This window comes from Schistocerca americana, chromosome X (genome assembly GCF_021461395.2).
Source record: "Schistocerca americana isolate TAMUIC-IGC-003095 chromosome X, iqSchAmer2.1, whole genome shotgun sequence".
In the NCBI taxonomy this organism is placed as follows: domain Eukaryota; kingdom Metazoa; phylum Arthropoda; class Insecta; order Orthoptera; family Acrididae; genus Schistocerca; species Schistocerca americana.
In genome coordinates this window covers 112,495,047-112,518,592 of record NC_060130.1, presented here as the reverse complement: position 1 = coordinate 112,518,592, position 23,546 = coordinate 112,495,047, and positions in this window count along the sequence as shown.

Genomic DNA, 23,546 nt, shown 5'->3' with positions numbered 1-23,546 from the left:
AAGTATATTCAAAACTCTTCCAAAAAAACGTATATTATGGACTCACTCCACGAAATACACTACCAAGACTTTGCTTATACTTTGCACATAGCTACACGTTCTATTCCCACAAGCAATTAAAATTTTAATTACGTCCGACGACCTCCAAGAACCAGATTTTGTGGGAACAATAATTACAAATAGACTGTATCTAGTACATGAGAAACCCGTTCAAAATACTACGAAAACACAATTATGTAAGCCCTAGAAATTTTACCCCCACTTTTAAATACAAAAAATTCTTACTCCTCTCTTACGTAAATTAAGGAAATTAATTTTGTTCTGCCGATCCCCCAGCACCAAGATTTGTGCGGCCAATATTAGCTCACTCGTTGCGCCTTTACACATTTTACATACGTCATAAATTCACCAAGATTACCCTTTAATTCAAACAGAAATGGACCCCAAAATTCTTATAAACTACACGTGAAAATTACACATTTACATAGACATATTTATTTATATACATGCAACTCTTCTTTCAAAAGGTGAAATTCTGCCACTGTTGCCTCTTATAACATTTATGCCGCCACTGTACCTTTTGAACCTTAGGTTTTCTACGTTTTTTGTGAATTGGCCAAATTCGAGTCTTATGTCCTCGTCATCAACGGACTCTTACGTTTAGGGGCAAAATTTGTGACAACCGCTGGAACCGCATCTTTAGTTTCGAGATATGCACGCTTTCTTTCATGACTAACATCGATCAATTCACTTATAGGCTGCACATTCTTAATTTCACCCCTCTCTAAACACTGTTCCCTCTAAAGGTTATTTTCAACGTCCCTTTCTTTTTCTTCCATATTTATGGTACACATTATAATTTCGTAACAACCCTCAATTTCATTCTCCTGATCCACCTCCAGCTCATCTATTTGATTTAAATCACCCTCAAAATCCGTTATTTACTAGCACCGTAAGCATCAAATACAATGATCGCTTCCACCAAAGTAACGATATCAGTTGTTGCAGCATTATCCCGATTAGCGACACAACTTAAACCTTCGTCTCTTAAACAAATCCTCACTTATTTCAGCTGAGACACTACAAACTTTATCACAAGCAAGACAATTAACATCCAACGATAACTCGAAAGATTCATTACTTAAAACAGATACTACATCCGCCGATGCATTAAAGCAATCGCCACCAATAACCCCGTCAATATCCGCCGATACATCGCATAAATTACCGCTATTGCATCGCTCAACATTGGAACTCACAGCCCACCTGAATTTCGCCAATCTCGGATCTAAGCCTTTCTCCTTCACATTTTCTCTCCTATCGGACGCCTCCGCTAGTTTATGCTTTAACATACCGTCTAACACAATTTCACATTCATTCTTCAACATCCACACAAAATTCATGTTTTCATCAAGAGCCATCGGTTCACTTCCGTCAACACATATAAATGCCGAAATACCAGTAGTTTCAATCTTCACAGCTTAAACACCTAAAACATCAGCTTTGCCTCTTTTTAACAATAAATCACCCGCAATCGCCGTTACATAATAATGTTCATCACCAGTTGACGAGAGTATTGTTGCACCGTCTTCACAAATACCTTCACATATTTCCGTTTACACACCACAGACGCCATCTCCAACTGCCGCCTTCACAGATAGCTTCATTTACTTCCTCCAACACAAAACCATCTGCATTTCTTTCATCTACATTACTATAATCGTTACTACTGAATTCATCATGCATTTTATCTCTAGCCATTTCAGATCTACCTCTGCCTCTCTACTAATCACAGAATTTTCCACCAAACACGCATTCATTCCATCAATCACTTCCCTTTCACAAAATAAATGGAAGGCCGGAGTGGCCTAGCAGTTGTAGGCGCTTCAGTCCGGAACTGCGCTGCTGCTACGGTAGCAGGTTTTAATCCTGCCTCGGGCATGGATGTGTGTGATATCCTTAGGTTAGTTAGGTTTGTTCTTGTTGTCTCCAGTCCTGAGACTGGTTTGATGCAGCTCTCCATGCTACTCTATCCAGTGCAAGCTTCTTCATCTCCCAGTACTTACTGCAACTTACATCTTTCTGAATCTGCTTAGTGTATTCATCTCTTGGTCTCCCTCTACGAATTTTACCCTCCACGCTGCCCTCCAATGCTAAATTTGTGACCCCTTGATGCCTCGGAACATGTCCTACCAACCGGTCCCTTCTTCTTGTCTAGTTGTGCCACAAACTCCTCTTCTCCCCAATTCTATTCAATACCTCCTCATTAGTTATGTGATGTACCCATCTAATCTTCAGCATTTTTCTGTAGCACCACATTTCGAAAGCTTCTATTCCCTTCTTGTCCAAACTATTTATCGTCCATGTTTCACTTCCATACATCGCTACACTCCATACAAATACTTTCACAAAAGACTTCATGACACTTAAATCTATACTCGATGTTAACAAATTTCTCTTCTTCAGAAACGCTTTCCTTGCCATTTCCAGTCTACATTTTATATCCTCTCTACTTCGACCATCATCAGTTATTTTGCTCGCCAAATAGCAAAACTCCTTTACTACTTTAAGTGTCTCATTTCCTAATGTAATTCCCTCAGCATCACCCGACTTAATTCGACTACATTCCATTATCCCCTTTTTGCTTTTGATGATGTTCATCTTATATCCTCCTTTCAAGACACTGTCCATTCCGTTCAACAGTTCTTCTAAGTCCTTTGCTGTCTCTGACAGAATTACGATGTCATCGGCGAACCTTAACGTTTTTATTTCTTCTGCATGGACTTTAATACCTACTCCGAATTTTTCTTTTATTTCCTTTAGTGCTTGCTCAATACACAGATTGAATATCATCGGGGACAGGCTACAACCCTGTCTCACTCCCTTCCCAACCACTTCTTCCCTTTCATATCCCTCGACTCTTATAACTGCCATCTGGTTTCTGTACAAATTGGAAATAGTCTTTCGTTCCCTGTATTTTACCCCTGCCACCTTCAAAATTTGAAAGAGAGTATTCCAGTCAACATTGTCAAAAGCTTTCTCTAAGTCTACAAATGCTATAAACGTAGGTTTGTTTTTCCTTAATCTTTCCTCTAACATAAGTAGTATGGTCAGTATTGTCTCAGGTGTTCCAACCTTTCTGCGGAATCCAAACTGGTATTCGCCAAGGTGGGCTTCTACCAGTTTTTCCATTCGTTTGTAAAGAATTCGCGTTAGTATTTTGCAGCTGTGACTTATTAAACTGATAGTTCGGTAATTTTCACATCTGTCAACACCTGCTTTCTTTGGGATTGGGATTATTACATTCTTCTTGAAGTCTGAGGGTATTTCACCTGTGTCATACATCTTGCTCATCAGATGGTAGAGTTTTGTCAGGACTGGCTCTCCCAAGGCCGTCAGTAGTTCTAATGGAATGTTGTCCACTCCCGGGGCCTTGTTTCGACTCAGGTCTTTCAGTGCTCTGTCAAACTCTTCGCGCAGTATCGTATCTCCCATTTCATCTTCATCTACATCCTCTTCCATTACCATAATTTTGTCCTCAAGTACATCGCCCTTGTATAGACACTCTATATACTCCTTCCACCTTTCTGCTTTCCCTTCTTTGCTTAGAACTGGGTTTCCATCTGAGCTGTTGATATTCATACAAGTGGTTCTCTTTTCTCCAAAGGTCTCTTTAATTTTCCTGTAGGCAGCATCTATCTCACCCCTAGTGAGATAAGCCTCTACATCCTTACATTTGTGCTCTAGTCATCCCTGCTTATCCATTTTGCACTTCCTGTCGATCTCATTTTTGAGACGTTTGTATTCCTTTTTGCCTGCTTCATTTACTGCGTTTTTATATTTTCTCCTTTCATCAATTAAATTCAATATTTCTTCTGTTATCCAATGATTTCTACTAGCCCTCGTCTTTCTACCTACTTGATCCTCTGCTGCCTTCACAACTTCATCCTTCAGAGCTACCCATTCTTCTTCTACTGTATTTCTTTCCCCCATCCCTGTCAATTGTTCCCTTATGCTCTCCCTGAAACTCTGTACAACCTCTGGTTTAGTCAGTTTATCCAGGTCCCATCTCCTTAAATTTTCACCTTTTTGCAGTTTCTTCAGTTTTAATCTACAGTTCGTAACCAGTAGATTGTGGTCAGAGTCCACATCTGCCCCTGTAAATGTCTTACAATTTAAAACCTGGTTCCTAAATCTCTGTCTTACCATTATATAATCTATCTGATACCTTCTAGTATCTCCAGGATTCTACCATGTATACAGCTATTTAGGTTTAAGTAGCTCTAAGTTCTAGGGGACTGATGACCTCAGATGTTAAGTCACATAGTGCTCAGAGTCATTTGAACCATTTGAACAAAATAAATTTTTCAGCCCCATGTCATCACTATAAAACATCTCTACACATTTTATATTTCTGGTGGCCTCTTTATGTTTCCACTGTTTAAAATTATTCCCCGTTTTATTCTTACTTCTTATAACCTCCATCTCTAATGTTTGTGGCTACTTTACCGAATTTTCGACACCAATAGAATTTTTTAAAATAAAGTGTTCTTTCCACGACCGGTTTATTTCGCCGTGAGCGAACTCTACTTTCCCGACCTCGTATTCTGGTGTCGCATTTCGTGACGCTCCTGCTCCTCAAATCTTCGTTCCCGGTTTTGATTTCCGTTGTGAGAATTCCAATTTCCATTTTCCTTTTCAAAAATATTTTCAGCATAACAATGATAATTATTTTCGTGATTATTATAATTCCTATTCCAGTACCCACTTCCCTGTCTACTGCTCCCATTATGTTGCTTTAACTTCGACACCTGTTTAAGTTTATCAATAAAATCTAAAAAGTCGTCAATGGAATTTATCGTGGTGTGGACAAGATCCTGCCGGCCGGTGTGGCGGTACGGTTCTAGGCGCTTGAGTCTGGAACCGCGTGACCGCTACGGTCGCAGGTTCGAATCCTGTCTCGGGCATGGATGTGTTTGATATCCTAAGGTTAGTTAGGTTCAAGTAGTTCTAAGTTCTAGGGGACTGATGACCACAGATGTTAAGTCCCATAGTGCTCAGAGGCGTTTGAACAATTTTTTTGACAAGATCCTGTTGTGAAAATTCCGGTAGACGTCGCTTGAGCTTCGAAATCTCCGTCAACACTCCCAGCGGACAGCTTATAAGCGTCTATTTGGCCAGTTCATGCACACAAAAATTCCGCATCCACCCGCTTCCGTGTCTGAAATGATTCAATTGGCTCTGAGCACTATGGGACTTAACTTCTGAGGTCATCAGTCCCCTAGAACTTAGAACTACTTAAACCTAACTAACCTAAGGACATCACACACATCCATGCCCGAGGCAGGATTCGATTCTGCGACCGTAGCGGTCGCGCGGTTCCAGACTGTAGCGCCCAGAACCGCTCGGCCACTGCGGCCGGCTCCCGTGTCTGAAACTCGGTCCGTTTAGAAACTCATTCTGAAGTCGCGTTTGCTTCTCTTCACTCGAGAATCTGTTCAGGAGGAACTCTCCAATACTTCATGGGAGTAAATGAAGCACTCATTAAATTAGCACACGATTGTGAATTGCCTTTAAGATGCGTTTTCGCGAACTTAATTTTTGCTCTTCCCACATTTCTCACGCAAAACCATCTCCACATGCAGTAACAAAATCAACTGGATGGTGTTTTCCATCGTGTTCAAAACACTTCATCGTTCCTGAAACATCTCATGGAGCATTATAACAGTAGAGTCCTGATTTACTGCCAAAGAATTTAATTCTGCCCGTATATCTTAAAACTGCTGTTCATGCTGCACAGATTCTTTAATTACTGCAGCTTCAAAACGTTCTCTGTTCTTAATAACCTCTTTCTCACATTCTATTACTCTACCTGACAAACTGTTAAGCGTTTTAGCCGTCAATTCCTCGTCTGTATTTTGCCTCAGCACACAATTCTTAATAACGCTACTCATCTCATCCAATATCTTTTCCAAATTTTTCCGAAATCTTTTTATACTGTATCGACTCTGATGTCGAGTAGGCCAACCCCCTCAGAAATTTTTCCCATGCCTGACCTTGTAACTTCTAATTTTGTACGAATAATGCCTTCAACATCTGATTTGCGTTTTTCCACCTCTGCTTTTACTCTTGCAATATTTGAACTGAGACTGGAGTTTCCGTGTTCCATTTCTGTAGTCAACGCCCCTGTACCAAATTTCATTCGTAGCAAAATTTTTATTAATTGTAACGATGTATTGTCATAAAGCTTACTTCGCTTCCTGATTTTGGACTGTCTGAACCCACTAATACCGTCCCTATCAACACCATAGTACTGAGATTTTGGACCAATTGTTCCACTAACATTACCTGAACCACACATCCGTTGGAAGTTGCATCACTGACGGTAATTCTGCGGTTTCGCACATATTAACACTATAGAATCATGTACTTAAGTTATCGGCCATGCTGGCTACTTCTGCTACTGCCGAACGTATGCCGGCGAAGATGAACGAAGTTGCCACCAACGACCCGAGGCGCCCGTTGCTCCCGCAATCTCCACTGCTGACACGAACTCAGCATGCCTCTGCGTAGCTTTCTTCTTCTTTCTTCAAGTTCCGCGCCTAGCTTCCCCACACCTAACTTTTGCTACCAATTCTTACACACGCATTTTCCTCATGTGATACCTCTAGTGTAACAGCATCATGGTGCCATTTTTCGACAGCATAATACTTGTCCAGTCATCGCACGTGTCTCTTTCAACTGTCTGCGTGATGTTGCGGTAATCCCATAGTTAGCAAGATCCCCAGGTCTGTCTCTGATAGAATACGTGTGGTTCCTACTCGGATACTAGCTACATCCCAGTGATATAGTGTCGAGGGTATCAAGGACCAGTTACAACAGTTGTGGACCATCTTCCCTCAGGAGAGGACACAACTGATTTGTGATGACCTTCCTAACTAGATCAGTCTACGTATCCAAACCAGCAGGGTGTAATGCTATACTGATAAGTGGGCTCAGTGTGCGAAGTTCTTTGTAAATTTGAGTCGTCTTTGCAACCACTACAGTAACATCACATACCCTCCAACCCTTTAAATTCTGTTTGGTCACTTCCTCATCTCCTTGGTGCTTCACCTTTTTGTCAGGTAGTGTACTCTCTGACTTAAGAGACTTGCACCTAGAATCATTTGAACGTAGAACCAGCTACACTGCAGCAATGGTGGGTGTCGTTTTGTGAGGGTTGTATGAAGGCCACCAGTGTAACTAGAAGTTCTGCATACAATACAAAAGATACTCGTTCCCTGAGAGAACATTTCTTAAACTATGAGAACTCTTCCCAGCAGGCATCTCTATGTGTACCATAACCTGGGGAGAGCATTCCGTCTTGTCCTCATTTGCTCAGAAGTCATTCAGGCACCTACAATAAGTATGTAATGTGTGACTGTATGTAATCAACTAGGAGGAATTAAGGCAGGATATGTTTTTGATCCAATAGTAATGCTGTTCAGCGCTAACAGACGTAAGCAACAAATTAGCATGTATCTCACGTTGACTTGTGAATGAGAGTTAGTGGAGGGGCCTGACAACCTTGTGCTTGATGTTCTTCTTCTTCTGCACATCATACCTTTCTTTCATTTTTTGGCCATATACGTGAATGAATATGCCGGTATTCTGAATCTCAGAGTTTACAGAGTCCTGAAATTTCATGGGTAAATCAATACCAATACGTTTATAGTACCAACGAATGTCAAATATATTGTATTTACGTAAAATAATGAGCAACTCCCTTCAGTCACAATCGTGAATTTGTTTCAATGCACGATGCATTTCGAGACCTGGTGGCTCATCTTCAAGTGCTTTGTCGGTTTACATCAGTTTTTTTTCAGAGCTTGGTTAATTCTGGTTCTGATAAGATTACAACAGTATATTTCTGTTTGGCACATTGTGAAAATAAATTCACAAAACTAAGAGAAGTGGAAAAATAATTTACTATTTCCAGTACTGGATACGTGGCTTTGAAGCACCCTACGAATAAACACGTTTATGTGTATATACGCACTATCCATTCTACAGCACATTTGTAAACAAAAGTTAAAACAAAAAGAATATCAAGTGTATCTTTACAAGTATTCCCTAGTTAGGCACAGCATCACAAAAAATTGCTAACTTATTTAGAAACAATAATATTAAAACATCTTTCTTGATGAACAACAAACTTCGAACCACTTAGCTCACACAGTAAATACAAACACTCAAATAAAAGAACACAGTGGAACAAAGTAACATTTGCCCTGCATTTCACATAGGCAAAACAAGGAAAGCTTTCCATACACGCTACAACGAAATCACTGATGCTTTTTGACTGTGTGTTTAACAGACACAGACCAAGTGACATCCACAAAAGCTGAACTGTCTTTATAGAAAACCATGGAAAAGCCTGATCTGGTAGAACAATTAGAAATATTGTTAAAAAACGCTCTTCTGAAAATATACTTAGTCAACAAATAGAGTTTAGCAGTCACAATTTTTCAGTAATTTTAAAAGTTTATTTGTTCCTAAAGAAACTATTTTCTACACTCCTGGAAATTGAAATAAGAACACCGTGAATTCATTGTCCCAGGAAGGGGAAACTTTATTGACACATTCCTGGGGTCAGATACATCACATGATCACACTGACAGAACCACAGGCACATAGACACAGGCAACAGAGCATGCACAATGTCGGCACTAGTACAGTGTATATCCACCTTTCGCAGCAATGCACGCTGCTATTCTCCCATGGAGACGATCGTAGAGATGCTGGATGCAGTCCTGTGGAACGGCTTGCCATGCCATTTCCACCTGGCGCCTCAGTTGGACCAGCGTTCGTGCTGGACGTGCAGACCGCGTGAGACGACGCTTCATCCAGTCCCAAACATGCTCAATGGGGGACAGATCCGGAGATCTTGCTGGCCAGGGTAGTTGACTTACACCTTCTAGAGCACGTTGGGTGGCACGGGATACATGCGGACGTGCATTGTCCTGTTGGAACAGCAAGTTCCCTTGCCGGTCTAGCAATGGTAGAACGATGGGTTCGATGACGGTTTGGATGTACCGTGCACTATTCAGTGTCCCCTCGACGATCACCAGTGGTGTACGGCCAGTGTAGGAGATCGCTCCCCACACCATGATGCCGGGTGTTGGCCCTGTGTGCCTCGGTCGTATGCAGTCCTGATTGTGGCGCTCACCTGCACGGCGCCAAACACGCATACGACCATCATTGGCACCAAGGCAGAAGCGACTCTCATCGCTGAAGACGACACGTCTCCATTCGTCCCTCCATTCACGCCTGTCGCGACACCACTGGAGGCGGGCTGCACGATGTTGGGGCGTGAGCGGAAGACGGCCTAACGGTGTGTGGGACCGTAGCCCAGCTTCATGGAGACGGTTGTGAATGGTCCTCGCCGATACCCCAGGAGCAACAGTGTCCCTAATTTGCTGGGAAGTGGCGGTGCGGTCCCCTACGGCACTGCGTAGGATCCTACGGTCTTGGCGTGCATCCGTGCGTCGCCGCGGTCCGGTCCCAGGTCGACGGGCACGTGCACCTTCCGCCGACCACTGGCGACAACATCGATGTACTGTGGAGACCTCACGCCCCACGTGTTGAGCAATTCGGTGGGTACGTCCACTGACGGCAGCGGTGCACAAATGCTGCGCAGCTAGCGCCATTCGACGGCCAACACCGCGGTTCCTGGTGTGTCCGCTGTGCCGTGCGTGTGATCATTGCTTGTACAGCCCTCTCGCAGTCTCCGGAGCAAGGATGGTGGGTCTGACACACCGGTGTCAATGTGTTCTTTTTTCCATTTCCAGGAGTGTAATAGTGCAACTATTTTATAACATACAACCACTTTCGACATACACACCAATACTTGTTTTATAGTATTACCTCTTTGTAATAAATTATGTAATAACTTTTACGTTCTTTGAAATAATAATACCTACAGATTTATAGAAATGCAGCATCTCTAAATTTAAAATTGCTTAACTTATTTAAACTGGTATTTGCAAATGTGCTGTAATATGGAAAGTGTGTATATGTACATAAAGGTGTTTGCTCGTACTGTGCTTCAAAATCATAATGTCACGATTGAGACCGTAGGCGGCTGTTCTTTATTTCACGAAAGTAATACAGTCACAGAAGAAACCCTGAAAACAATGCATAAACGTATGTCGTATTTACTTGTACGCTCTGCATTTTCCTCAAAAATTTTCTCGCAAAACAGAAGAAACCAAGTAAAGATACAAATGTAATTTTTCACATTAACAATGACTCTTTCATCAGCTACATCTCTCGGAAGACGGATACAGGAGGAATATGAATCGAAATTGTATCTGCCGTTCCCCAATCACAGAACCCTGTTTAGGGCTTTCCCCGAGGCTTGTTCTTAAAATTCGAAGGATCGGATCTGTACCTTCTGTTTTATAAAACTTTCATACCACTCAGGAAACGGAATGCCTCTTAATATCGCATCAACTTGCTCCCATAAATGTAAGAACTTTGTGATAACGTCACCACTCGTTGTGATGGTAATGTAGCACTGCATTTTATGGCCGGAAATTGCGGGTCATCAGAGATCTTGAAAATTTCCCATCGCCACACATAACGACACTCACTGAGAAACAGAACTGGATGCTGATACGCTGCCTGATTCTCAGTGTGGGAATGTAAGGTCGTATCTTTAAGTGCACACGGAATCACTTTACAAGGTAATTCCGTAGCATCACGTACCTGGCGCTGTTAGGGCTTCCTGAGAAGTGCTGCTGGCCAGTATAGGTGCACTAGTATAGCAAGTACATCCGGAGAAGGCGTACGCCTCTTCTGTCTCCTCCGATGGGCTGAGTACGGGCTCTGGCGCCCATGAAACGCTGCTGGGCGTGGGTTCCAGAGTCCACAACAGCAAGTCAGCATCCAGTATTCCTAAAAAAAAAGAGAAAATCACCCTGTAAGCGTAGCTTTTTTGATGTAGCAATAACGAGAACATGTGTAGCATATGGACTGATACTTATGAGTATTTTTTTCTTGTGGGTCATTGATATTGACTCAACAACCCCTGCTGGTATAAGATGTGACTGGCCCCTGCCATTTAGTAAGCGTAAAAAAAGGACAGAGTAAATAAGTAGTTTTTATTTTCAGTGAAAACATGTATAAAATAAGGAAGTGAGAATGGATGGTTGCCCAGAAGAACACCATCATCATTCATAGAAGTCACAGCATAATTCATCTGTAACACATAGAAAGAATCCTCAAATCATGAAGTCTTGCACATGCACACACACAAACAAGTCCAAAAATGTTTCAGTACTTACAAGGAACACCACCTGCCTCATCATCATCCTCTGCAGCTGCCATCTGCTCCAGTAATTACGCTGCTGGTGCCTCATCCAGCAACTGCTGCAGAACTAGGCGATTGTCATGATTTTCAAATTTTAGTTTTTGTAGAGGCTACAGCTTCAACGTTTATTGTGAATGATAACACGGTCCAGGTAGTCTGTATTATCTTTTATTATCTATGACATTGGCCAATTTCGACCTTTGGTCATTTTCAAGTATGTGTTGTAAGCTTCCAGTTTCACTTTACAATGCATTACCAACGATATACGAAGCCTGTTCAGAAAGTAAGCTCCGATTGATTGCCAAATTGAAACCACAGTGAACATCAGAAATGTTTTACTTGTAACAATTAGCTACACCTTTCAGCTACTTCTCTACGTAGTCGCCGTTCTGACTTAGACTTTTGTCATAGCGTAGTACCAACTTTTCAATAGCCTCATCATAGAAGGCAGCCGCCAGTGCTTTCCGCCAATTCTCCACGCTGGCCTAAAGCTCGTTGTCTGTGTCAAAATGTTGTCTTCAAAGACAGCGGTTCATGTGACCAGAGATGAAACTCAGGGGGAGACAATTGCGGACTGTATTGTGGGTAATCTCACATTTCCAATTGAAAACGATGCAGGAGCATCTTCATTGCCCCTGCAGAATGCGGCTGAGAATTGTCTTGAAGAAGAAACAGCACGACAGTTATGTAATGTTAGCTGCATAGCTTCAGGCGAAATTTCTCACCAGGCCCTCGTACTTGGCGGCAGACACTATTTTCTAGACATCTTTACGCACTCACTGCGACCTCAGAAATGAGAAGAGCGACGTGATGCTAACTGGGGTTATACTAGAGACACTACCCAACACATCTGTGCAAAGCTTTATCGGATTTTCATAGTCGTTTCCATTTCGCGACCGATCGGAGCTTTCTTTCTGAACGCCCCTCGTATAATAACGTACAGTGAAGCTGGAAGCTTAAGACATATGCTTCATGTGACGAAAGGTCGAAACTGGCCAATTCCATAGATAATAAAGAAGTAATACAGCACACCTGGACAATGTTTCCATTCACAAAAGATTGCCATCATATCCTGCAACATACGGATAGAATCTTCAGATCATGACTTTACATAAACTTCACAATATTTCAGATCACGAATATAAAAAAAGATAATTATTACTTACATCGGATGCAGTTGGCAGTCTCCTCCTCTGTAGCTACACTGTCCAGTCTCATTAATGTGACCACTTATCAAAAGCCTGAATAACCACCTTTTCCAGTGCAGATCGCTGCAAGACGTGCAGGAAAAGAGTCAGTGACGTTCTGGAAGGTACGGACAGGGATGTGCAGCCATGCCGACTCCAGTGCTGTGCCCAGTTGCGCTATCCTAGGTTTCTCGGTTGAGGATCCGTGGCGCGTACAGTCCTATCGAGGCGGTCTTACAGATTATCGATTGGGTTTAAATCTGGAGAATCTGATTGCCAGGGGTTTACGGTAAACTCATTCTGGTGCTCTTAGAACCACGTACGTACACTGTCAGTTGTGTAAAAAATGGTTCAAATGGCTCTGAGCACTATGGGACTCAACTGCTGAGGTCATTAGTCCCCTAGAACTTAGAACTAGTTAAACCTAACTAACCTAAGGACATCACAAACATCCATGCCCGAGACAGGATTCGAACCTGCGACCGTAGCGGTCTTGCGGTTCCAGACTGCAGCGCTTTTAACCGCACGGCCACTTCGGCCGGCTCGTCAGTTGTGTAACACGTTGCCTTGTCCTACTGGTAGATGCAATAGTGCCGTGGAAAAACAAACTGCATATAGGGGTGGACGTGGTCCCCAAGGATGGATGCATACTTGTGTTGATCCATTGTGCATTCCAGAATTATGAGATCATCCAGAGAATGCCACGAAAACATTCCTCGGCCCATAATGCTCCCTCCTTCGGCTTGGCGGCCTGCACTCTTCGGACGGTTGTTGCAGGGGCATACACGCCAACGGCCATCTGTCCTATGGAGCATAAAACGTGATGCATCTGAAAAGGCCACCTGTCACCTCTCGATGGAGTCGAGGTATTAGCCTTCATCGCCGATGAACAACAGTCAGAATGTTTCACGAACCAGGCGCCTACGACAGAGGCCCACGAGCAGCAAAGTTCGCTGATCAGTCGTGGAGGAGACATTGTTGGTAGCTCCGCGGTTCACCTGGGGACTCAGTTGTTCTACATTTGCACGTCTCCACAGCCGTCGTTCACCGCTGTCATCTATGGCTCGTGGTGCACCACAGTTGCCTCGGCGCCAGTTTCGGATAACGCCATTTTGCCATGCATCGTATACTTCAAGCACAGTGGCATGCGAACAGTTTACAAAATTTTCCGTTTCGGAAATGTTTCTATTTTTGGACCGAATGTCAAAGATCGTCCTCTTTTTGACGTCAGATAAATCGGTTCTCTGCCCCATTACGACATCGACAGCACTGTTTTCCGCGTTCCCCCGACACGCTTTATATACCCTCCACTGCTAGTGCTTCCATCTGCCGTCTGTGAGTAGTTATTGCTCGTTCATGTCGAATATGGGCGATGGTGACATTAATGTGAGTGGAAGTACCTAAGTGTATTTATTCCGAGAGACCATTCTTCCACAGCAGGGCTGTGGTGGTGGGGGCGCCTGCTAGCCCTACTCCGCGGCAACCCCAGGCGGCGGCAGGCACGAGCGGTGCGCTGCAGCACGCGACCTCAGTCGATCGGAGGCTCCCGGCCCGTGCATGCGCTGTGCACGTTCGGCGGGCACTGCTTGCTTCGCTATAACTGTTTACATAAAAAACTGTAATAGGGCATGCAGCTCCAAATTGTCTACCAAGCAGCAGTAGCAGTGCTTCTAAATTGTTCTGAAGCACCTGATCACACACAGAGAGCAGGGGGTAAATTGGGGTGGAATGGAGAGGGGGTTATGGGTTTTGTGGAAACTGGTGAGAGCGGGAAGGGGAATGGGGCGATGTTGATGGGGAGATGGTGGTAAGTTCCTATGAGACCAAACTGCTGAGGTCATCGGACCCTAGGCTTCCACACTGCTTAACCTAACTTAACAGACACACACCCATGCCCGAGGGAGGACTCGAACCTCCAAGGGGGAGAGCCGCACGAACCGTGACAAGACGCAGGAGACCGCGAGGCTACCCAGCTCGACTGATGGGGAGACCTTCAGGGGTATGCGGAAATGGTGGCCTTTAAACCATCGTGACAGTGACGTATTCGGTACCTGACTTAAGTCCCGCTGCTTGATGGACATGTTTCTCTTAACAGAATGGCGTAGCATAATTCGTTGAAAGTAGTGCCCTTTGGCGGCTATAACCTTTTACCACTTATCAGGTAACAAATGGATTCTACGATTAAAAAAATCTGGTTCATTTGAGGAGACACACTCATGGAGCCAGTTAAGAGAAGTGCAGTGTTGTTCAGAATGACCATGCCGCCTGGACCGAAAAAAATGGTGATGCGAACGGGCGAAGTCTGGTGAATATGGCGTAGGGAGAGAGTGAAGGAGGGGGGAGGGGGAAGACATCCCATCGAAATCCATTCAAGATTTCGTTCTCTCGATTTTGAAAATGTGGTTTTTCATTGTCAAGCAACATAATGGCATTGTCATGGCTCTGAGCATACGGCAGGCGTTTGCCTTGCGATTGAAACTGAGTAATTGTGCTTCGTAACCTTCAGAATTTGACCCGATTGCAGCACCTCTTGGTACGCCACACCGACCAGGACTTATTTTGTCACCCACTCCTTTGAATCGTCGAAACCAATCTCTGCACGTTGTTTCCGACAAAGCATGTTCTCTGTACTAGCAAATGGTGTCTTTCCACAGCAAATTACTTAATATGAAAGCAGAAAAGTCATCCTTCCCGCAAATGCTGTTTTGTCGGTGCAAAAGCCGACATGTTCAAGGCACTGAAGAGATATGTTCTTTCCACTCGACTCCAAAATCACACACATATCTGACAGTTTCATATTTATACTGTTAAAGAGGTTCTTCGTGACGCTACCGCTATGCTGCACTATTACACTTACTGCCTCCTTTCGTCAACCGCAATAATTAATTCGAGGTCTCAATAGACAAACCCAGAACTGTTCTTGAACCTGGTAGCTTACTCTACTATCGCTTACCAATGAATCAGCTTTTCAATAATGATCTTCCAGCTGGGAGGACTTTTGTAAACCCAGTCAAGGATTGATTTTAGGGCTGGTTGTGCCTCAACGTTTTACGCCAATTTGGAAGAAGATCGCTACATTGGCTGCTTAAGAGGCACTGAATTTTTAGAATTGACAGGTTGAGCTTAATCAGAGCGTATTAAAATGTGTACAAAGTATGGCACACAGCTTTGGGATGAAAATCTGTCTACGAATAAATTCCAGAACCAACAAAAAATGAAGGTAACAGGAGTCACAATGCAATAAGTGCGGAATTCATTGTGTCTTTATATTGGCGCAATACTATTTCCAGCAACAGATCTATTTTGTATGGGCAGAAAATTTAAGATCGGTCCTTTTTCTATTCATTTACCTCCATCTTTACAACACGACACCATCGATAATAAATACTGTGTATTTCCGATGTATGATAAATGTCTACGTGTCAATGTCTACGTGTCGATAGCCGATTTTTACGGTTTCGCCATGCATGTTTATTCCTGTCTTAGATCAGCACCTTCCTTTGGTCATCCAAGTTCGATGTTACACAATAGAGCGGAGACATGAGCAGAATTAATTTCTGAACTAACGTTAAAATTGTCTTCCAGCTTCCGGGGTTCTATTCCCGGCGGGGTCAGGGATTTTCTCTGCCTCGTGATGACTGGGTGTTGTGTGATGTCCTTAGGTTAATTAGATTTAAGTAGTTCTAAGTTCTAGGGGACTGATGACCATAGATGTTAAGTCCCATAGTGCTCAGAGCCATTTTGTCTTCCAGCTAGCGGTGGTTGTGCAATCGGCCCAAGTATAACAAAGAAGTCATTTATTTCAGAAAAGAAGAGCAGTTTACTGTATTATACAGTAACAGTTAGGTGGGAGGTCACTCTCTTGGCTGTTTGTTCGTCGAAGACTTCACACTCTTTCTTCTGAATGAGTGTACATGTGGGATAGAACTATGTACTGTCCTGAATGTAACCGAACAAATCAACCATGGTGCGAAATTTCTGATCTGCTCCGAAATTCTTTGTGTTTTCAAAACAATATAAGAAAGGTACCCAACGTGGATGTACAACATATTATAAGGCACATCATTGCTTTTCTAAAACAATAGTGGATGGATTTCTCTTTGTACCAGGTCAGTGTAGGGTCCTGGGAAATAGTCCAGTCGACATAGCAGTCAGAGAAACCTTCGAGGTTATGCAGTAGTATACCGCAATGTGCCACTCCCCTGCAGACTGTCATCTTGCTGTGGTGTCGGAGAGCCGAGCCATACAAGTGTGGGAGGACTGCATGATACTGAGGGACGGTAAGTAGTCGTGAGTTAAGCCAGTCGTCTGACAATGGCCCACCGTATACCGATCACTCCTCCAGGACGAAGTTAACCTGACACACCAACAAAATTGTGTGCAGTCCTACCACACATGGCTTCATTACCCAGACGAGAACACTAGTCTCTGGTTTTTGTTGTGTACGTACCACTGAGTGTCAAATTTTAACACAGAGAATTTTACGTTTGGACTGGAGTTCTGAAGAAAATATAACTCGAGACCTATATTTAAAAAGACGCCTAGAAAGTATGGTATTTTTTTTTAAATTTGTGTGTCGCTCAGGGTCCGTCAAATCTGAAGGCTTTAGATTTTATAGTATTGCTATAGATTTACCACATCATTTATTAGTTCAGTGATCAGCCAGAAATATTATTTTCCGTCTTTCTCTGTCGAATTTCGCATTTTATCTTGTAGTAGTATTAAAAAGAGAGATTAAATGTTTTAGTCTGTCTTCATTTCTATCACACACTCTCTCCCTTTCTCTATTTCACTTTCTTTCTCTCTCTCTCTCTCTCTCTTTCTCTCTCTCTCTCTCTCTCTCCGTCTGTGTGTGTGTGTGTATGTGTGTGTGTGTGTGTGTGTGTGTGTGTGTCTGTGTGTCAGAAATTTCAGTTTCATCATCTTATAACGAACATTCTTGAGTTTCATTGGAAGACAGATCCCAGTGCCCTTTCTGCAACGTCTAATGAACAGAGCTATGTCTTTCATATTTATTATATATGAGAAAACAATGAAGAAGTCGTAGTGACATGTGTAGCACAAAATATAACAGAACACTTATTTCAGTTTGCAATACGCATGTAAAGAGAAATTACGTTGTGTAAAATTCGGCTCACACAACTCTCTCCCGTATTGCTGGACACACAAATGCCCCGCACAGTGCATACAGGTCCCTGATCTACTCCCTCTTCACTGCCTGGAGGAAGAAACGTTCCACCCACCAACAGCAGAGGTTCATTGCACTGTCACATATCTTTTGTAAAAGTTAAGACAATACTGCAGTTATTATGAAATATAGAGTATAAAAGCACCCCAGTATATTTATAAAGAACTTTTTGTAAAAAAAAGGTCTCTGTTTGATTCCTTTCATGTTAATTTTTTAAAACTGTTGTCATTTAAGGCATACATTCCACTCCTAAATTTACTGTGGTGTTTCTGACTATCTGGGAGGAGACTGAGCAGTGGAACGTGTTACTTTTACACATAATCAAGAACGATCTGTCACACTACTACACATTAAAACACAGTTTATATGTAATTTACGTCACACAGTCTCATACGGAACCTATATCCGATTTCTTTTATATACTGTATATGATAAGATACGGTCATCCCCCATGTGTAATGTTGATGCATTAAGTTGTTCTGAAAGCAGTGCTGATATTCAAGACAATAAAAGCGGGTTAAAAACTGTGAGCTATCTGGGAAAGTTAACCTTGCATTACTGAGCAACTATTTCACCAGGTATCCAGTCTAGCTTACCAAATTCCCAACCAGACCAACATTAATTATGATCTTTTACGATAACCGGTGATATATATGTATGAAAGGGCAATTTAAATAAAAAGAAATAAATCAGTTTATATTTGGACATTTATTTTAACATTGATCATTGTTCCGTTAAAATTTCAGCATATTAAAGTTGATTCATAACTAAACTGGTGCCTTATTTAGGATTGTGAAAATGTGAGTTTGTAATCTTACGGAACACATCAAAAATGGAGCCAAGATTGGGAGACTGCATACGACACTGCATTCATAAAATAACACACAAAAAAACGTTGAAACATATGCAAGAGGAAATTAACCACAACCAACCGATTCATTTTTTACCCAAAGAAGTTACGTTCGTAGCGTAATCCTGTCCGTCATGAAATTACCACACACTGGTATACTAAATTGATACTAATTCTCTGTGAAATCTTCCCGAAAAGAATAGCTGAGGGCTACTTTGATGATTACGCTACATGCTTCACGTGGTCAACTTGGTTTACACAGAGAGTCTAACTCCACAATAATTTTGATAATGAAAATAAATTACATCGACACACAAATTACAAAAGAAAAACCTCGAACTGGTTACTATCGTCTTACTATTAACCTGATGGGTCAAACAACTGTATAAGCACGTGGTACTGGTCTCACAAAGTACACTCCACGTGGGTTGAACATCAAGAAAAGTTGCTACATTGAAAAATATTGTCAAGACGAGACGTTATAATCTCACGCACATTCGCATTTAAGACTGATGATCTTAGAGTTACAGATCATCCACACGTGGTTCCACTTTACTCACAAAGTACTGACAAAGCAACTACTGGAAGATATTCTGACCTTCACACTCGAATTACACTGCGTTGCAATTTAAGATAACATAAGCTATTTTAGAGTTAAACCTGAAATAAAAGTGATTAAATTTTCAGTTAGGCTGAATTTGAGAAGTCCAATGTCCTACGGACTTAGCAGAGACGCGCTTAGCCGGAGATTTTACCACTTCAGACGCTCTCTGCGGACAGACTGCCCGTGGGCCCCTACCAAGGGTACTTCCAGATACAAAACGGAAGTGACCAGATAGGCAGCTTCCTGTACCAACAAGACAAATGACGGACAGGACCATACTAAGTATAGAAACCTCTTTGCTTTTATAAAGCGTAGCTACCTGTTCTGACGTTGGTCCTACTGTTCTCTAGCAGACAGGCTTGTCTGCTACCATCGAGCATGCAACTAGAAATACATTTGCTCATTCATCCTTTCACACAGAAGGGAAGGGGGATGACAGTATCTTATCATATACAGTATATAAAAGAAAGCGGATGTAGGTTCCGTATGAGGCTGTGTGACATGAATTACACATAAACTGTGTTAAGTGTAGTAGTGCGACAGATCGTTCTTGATTATGTGTAAAAGTAACACGTTCCACTGCTCAGTCTCCTCCCAGATAGTCAGAAACACCACAGTAAATTTAGAAGTGGAATGTATGCCGTAAATGACAACAGTTTTAAAAAATTAACATGAAAGGAATCCAACAGAGACCTTTCAAGTTTATTTTACAGTGTAACACGAGCCTATGAGGAGCCTTAGAGGTCTTTTCATAACATCATATATCGCTTACACGTGTACCCTCGTTTCTGAAGAACTGTAGAAGAACTGGCAGTAGGTGCATAGATGCAAACACTAATAATAAAAAGCAATAGGTACAGTGTGTGGGAAGAAATAAAACAGCCCCGTACGAGTTTCTGAAGCCATTAACTTCTGAATATAACGAAAAGGATTAGAAACTAAGAATTCAGATACAAAGGAGAGCAAAACCAAAATCTATCTGGCAGTGAACACTTGTTCTTCTCTCTCCCTTGCCTTCATCACACATCGGTGAAGGTCGGCATGGTTGTTAACAGATTTGACGTAGCGGGCTGAAGGGGTGGCCGGAAACTCTTCCTATCGCCACACCGCCACCCCCCCCCCCCCCCACACCCACCCCTTCCCGGACGGAATATGTTTACTCCAACTTTCTGTATGTAATATTAGCCAAGTGAAATGGTTGTGATTCGTTAAACTGAGGCGGGACTTGGGTACCAGCGTGGTATTCACCAAGTGGGCTGTGGGATACCGCCTAAAAACCACATCCCGGCTGGCCAGCACAATGAGCCTCGTCGTTAAGCAGTCGAGGAGATTCGATTCGGGCACGGCGGGCCTCCCCGACTCAAAAGCAGCGCTTCAGCAAGAAAGGTTACCGGTGCAGGTTCGATTCGCCAGTGTACTAATTTTAGGAACGCGTTGCATTTCGATGACAGACGTGTCCAACAGCTTTTCGGCAGTCAGTCATTGACTGACGATGAAAGTGCTGCATATTCAAATGCTCGAGTCTCTTCGTAAATGTCACACTGCTTAAAAAGTGAAAAATTTTATGCAAGCCTTAAATGTGATTGCTTTAGTACGTAATTCTGTCTACTTTGCTATTTCTGAGGCTGAAAATACAATATTCTACCAAACATCTTCAGTCTCACATCGCTATTCGCTCCAGCTACGTAACTAATAATGGGAAGTGTTACACCACGAACTTATTATCCGAACTGATACTCCATTATTTAAATGCGTGTGGCATACGCTGTTTAGAAGTTCATTTTAATGCGAGCTTATTTTCAGTATATGCAATACTGGAAAAAGCCATTTTCACAGATGACGAATGGTGTGGATACACGATGTCTGAGATGTATCTCAGGTTACTGGGACTTTTCAAATAAATATTCCATCGTAGCACTCGCAGAAGACGTGAGCAAACAGTTTACTGCCAACTTTCAAACTTTAAGAAGGTTGAATCACTGGAATGACAGACATGGGAGCATCATACCAACAGATTTCACAGACTTGGATTTAGTGCAGTGACTGCAGAATGTCTGGTGATTAGAGTTGCAAAAGTACTGTATGCTATTATACACTATCGTAAGCAAGGTAGACTATAGTAGTTTTCCTAATACCTTTCGTCAGTTAAGATCGCAAACGCGTTACCAGTACTTTATGCGTGTTGCATATCTATGTGGCTTTACTTCATTTTTATCGCTTTGTCTGTGCATGCGATCAGTGTCTTACTTGATTCTCCTAGAAACCGAAAGCGGTGAGTGGTCTAGAAATTAAGAGAGGATATATAAAGGGCGGTGTAACGTACAGAACAGTTTTGTTCTACATAGTTTACCTCCAGTTTGTTACTTAAAAATTAACTGTATTCGTAGCAGCATTGAAGCTGTCAATGTTTAATTAGGTGTTATTCTAAAATTGTTGATCTGTAACGTGAAACAGAGGGACGTTGTAGCAAAAGTAAAAGAAATAAAATTTTATCATATAGCCCTAGAAAACGCAATTTCTTCGAAAAAGATAAACTTGAAAAAGTAGAACAAAATCGTACCAAACATCGCTTCAATACTTCGTCGAGTTTATATAAAAGATGTTTCTGTTGTTGCTAAACAACTTTCCCACAAAGAGAAGTCGTCTACTCTCAGTTTCTCTCTCTCTCGGTCACTTATGCTTCTTTCCTACCAATGCTGTCAGTACTACCGGTAATTATACCACTTACTACGTCATTTATCGAAACGTAGTTTCGGAAGAGCGCAACTCTAGTTGTAATGAGATGGGCTCAGATCAACAGCGTAGCAAGAAGAATAGACACTTGTCCCTCCAGCAGGAGTATCCTGCGGGAACATTCAGCTGGCTTTGCTATAAGACGGATGAATATTTCCGAAATCCGGGTAGATGCTACAGGAGGAGTACCCCCACGAAACGTATGGAACAGATTACCCCAATTTTGGTAGAAATCTCGAGTTTCCATTCCTCATTTTCTGCTGAGCCAGACCACAAATAACAGATACTTCCGTGGAGTTGAGTCAGAATCACTGACACTGAGTAGCATTCTGTGGTATTCAGATCTCATGTCTGTTTGTGGTGGTAATATTAACGCCAGCGTGTCTGTGGACTACCTGGTGAAAGGACACAGCAAACAGCGATTCTCGAGCATCATACCTTTCCAACTCCTAAAATTACGGTGCGGGAGCTGTTCTATATAACGACAGCAATGATTTGTTAATTTTTGGATTGAGGCAAAATACTATGTGGCGAGAATGGTAAATCCTGTTGTCATATCTTTAATGACCATTGTACTAAATCGTATAAACCAGCAAGATAATGCAAGACCACACACTGAGTTCACTCAATAAAATCCTTGAGGAATCTATGAATGTTAAATTGGTCTGCCTGGTCCCCTGACCAGTTCAAATGGTTCAAATAGCTCTGAGCACTATGGGACTTAACATCTATGGTCATCAGTCCCCTAGAACTTAGAACTACTTAAATCTAACTAACCTAAAGACAGCACACAACACCCAGTCATCACGAGGCAGCGCTGACCAGTAACCCACAGAGCATGTCTGGGATTCAATGAGAATACGTACACTTTCATACCAGCCTCAAGCCAGCAGTCTTCCTGAATAGGCACAATATGTGTTTCATCAATGGCAAGAAATTCTCCAGGATGGTATTCGGAGGCAATTTGTCTCCACAACAAATACACGACTGTTTAGGTCCTATGGGCGTCATACTTCATACAGATTTTTATGATGGACATCAGATTCGAATGTAGTGAAAGTTTAATTCTTTAATACACGTTATGTGATGAACCTCTCCACACACTTTGATAAATTTCAGACTGGTGCTTCATAGTGTGACACTTTCCTTTCTACGGACCTTATGCCAACATTATAACAGCAATTTATCTGCTGGAAATTGCCTGTTGTTGGAATAGAGTCGAATGACAAAAGTCATGGGATGCCTCCTAATACCGTCTCGGACCTTCAGCCCGACGTAGTGCAGCAACTCGACATAACTTGGACTCAAAAGTCGTCGGAAGTCCTCTGCAGAAATACTGAACCACGCTGCCATTATAACCGTCCAGAATTTAAAAGTGTTGCACAATGCAGGATTTAGTGCATTAAGTGTCCTCTAGATTGTGTCCCATAATTGTTCGACGAGATTCATGTCAGGTGCTTGAATTGTCCAGAACGTTCTTCAAACCAATCGCGAACAGTTGCGACCCAGCGACAGGGCACATAGTCAACCATAAACATTCTATCGTTGTTTGGGAAAATGAAGTTCATGATTAGCTGCAAATGGTCTCCATGTAGCGGAACATAACCATTTCCAGTCAACGATCGCTTCAG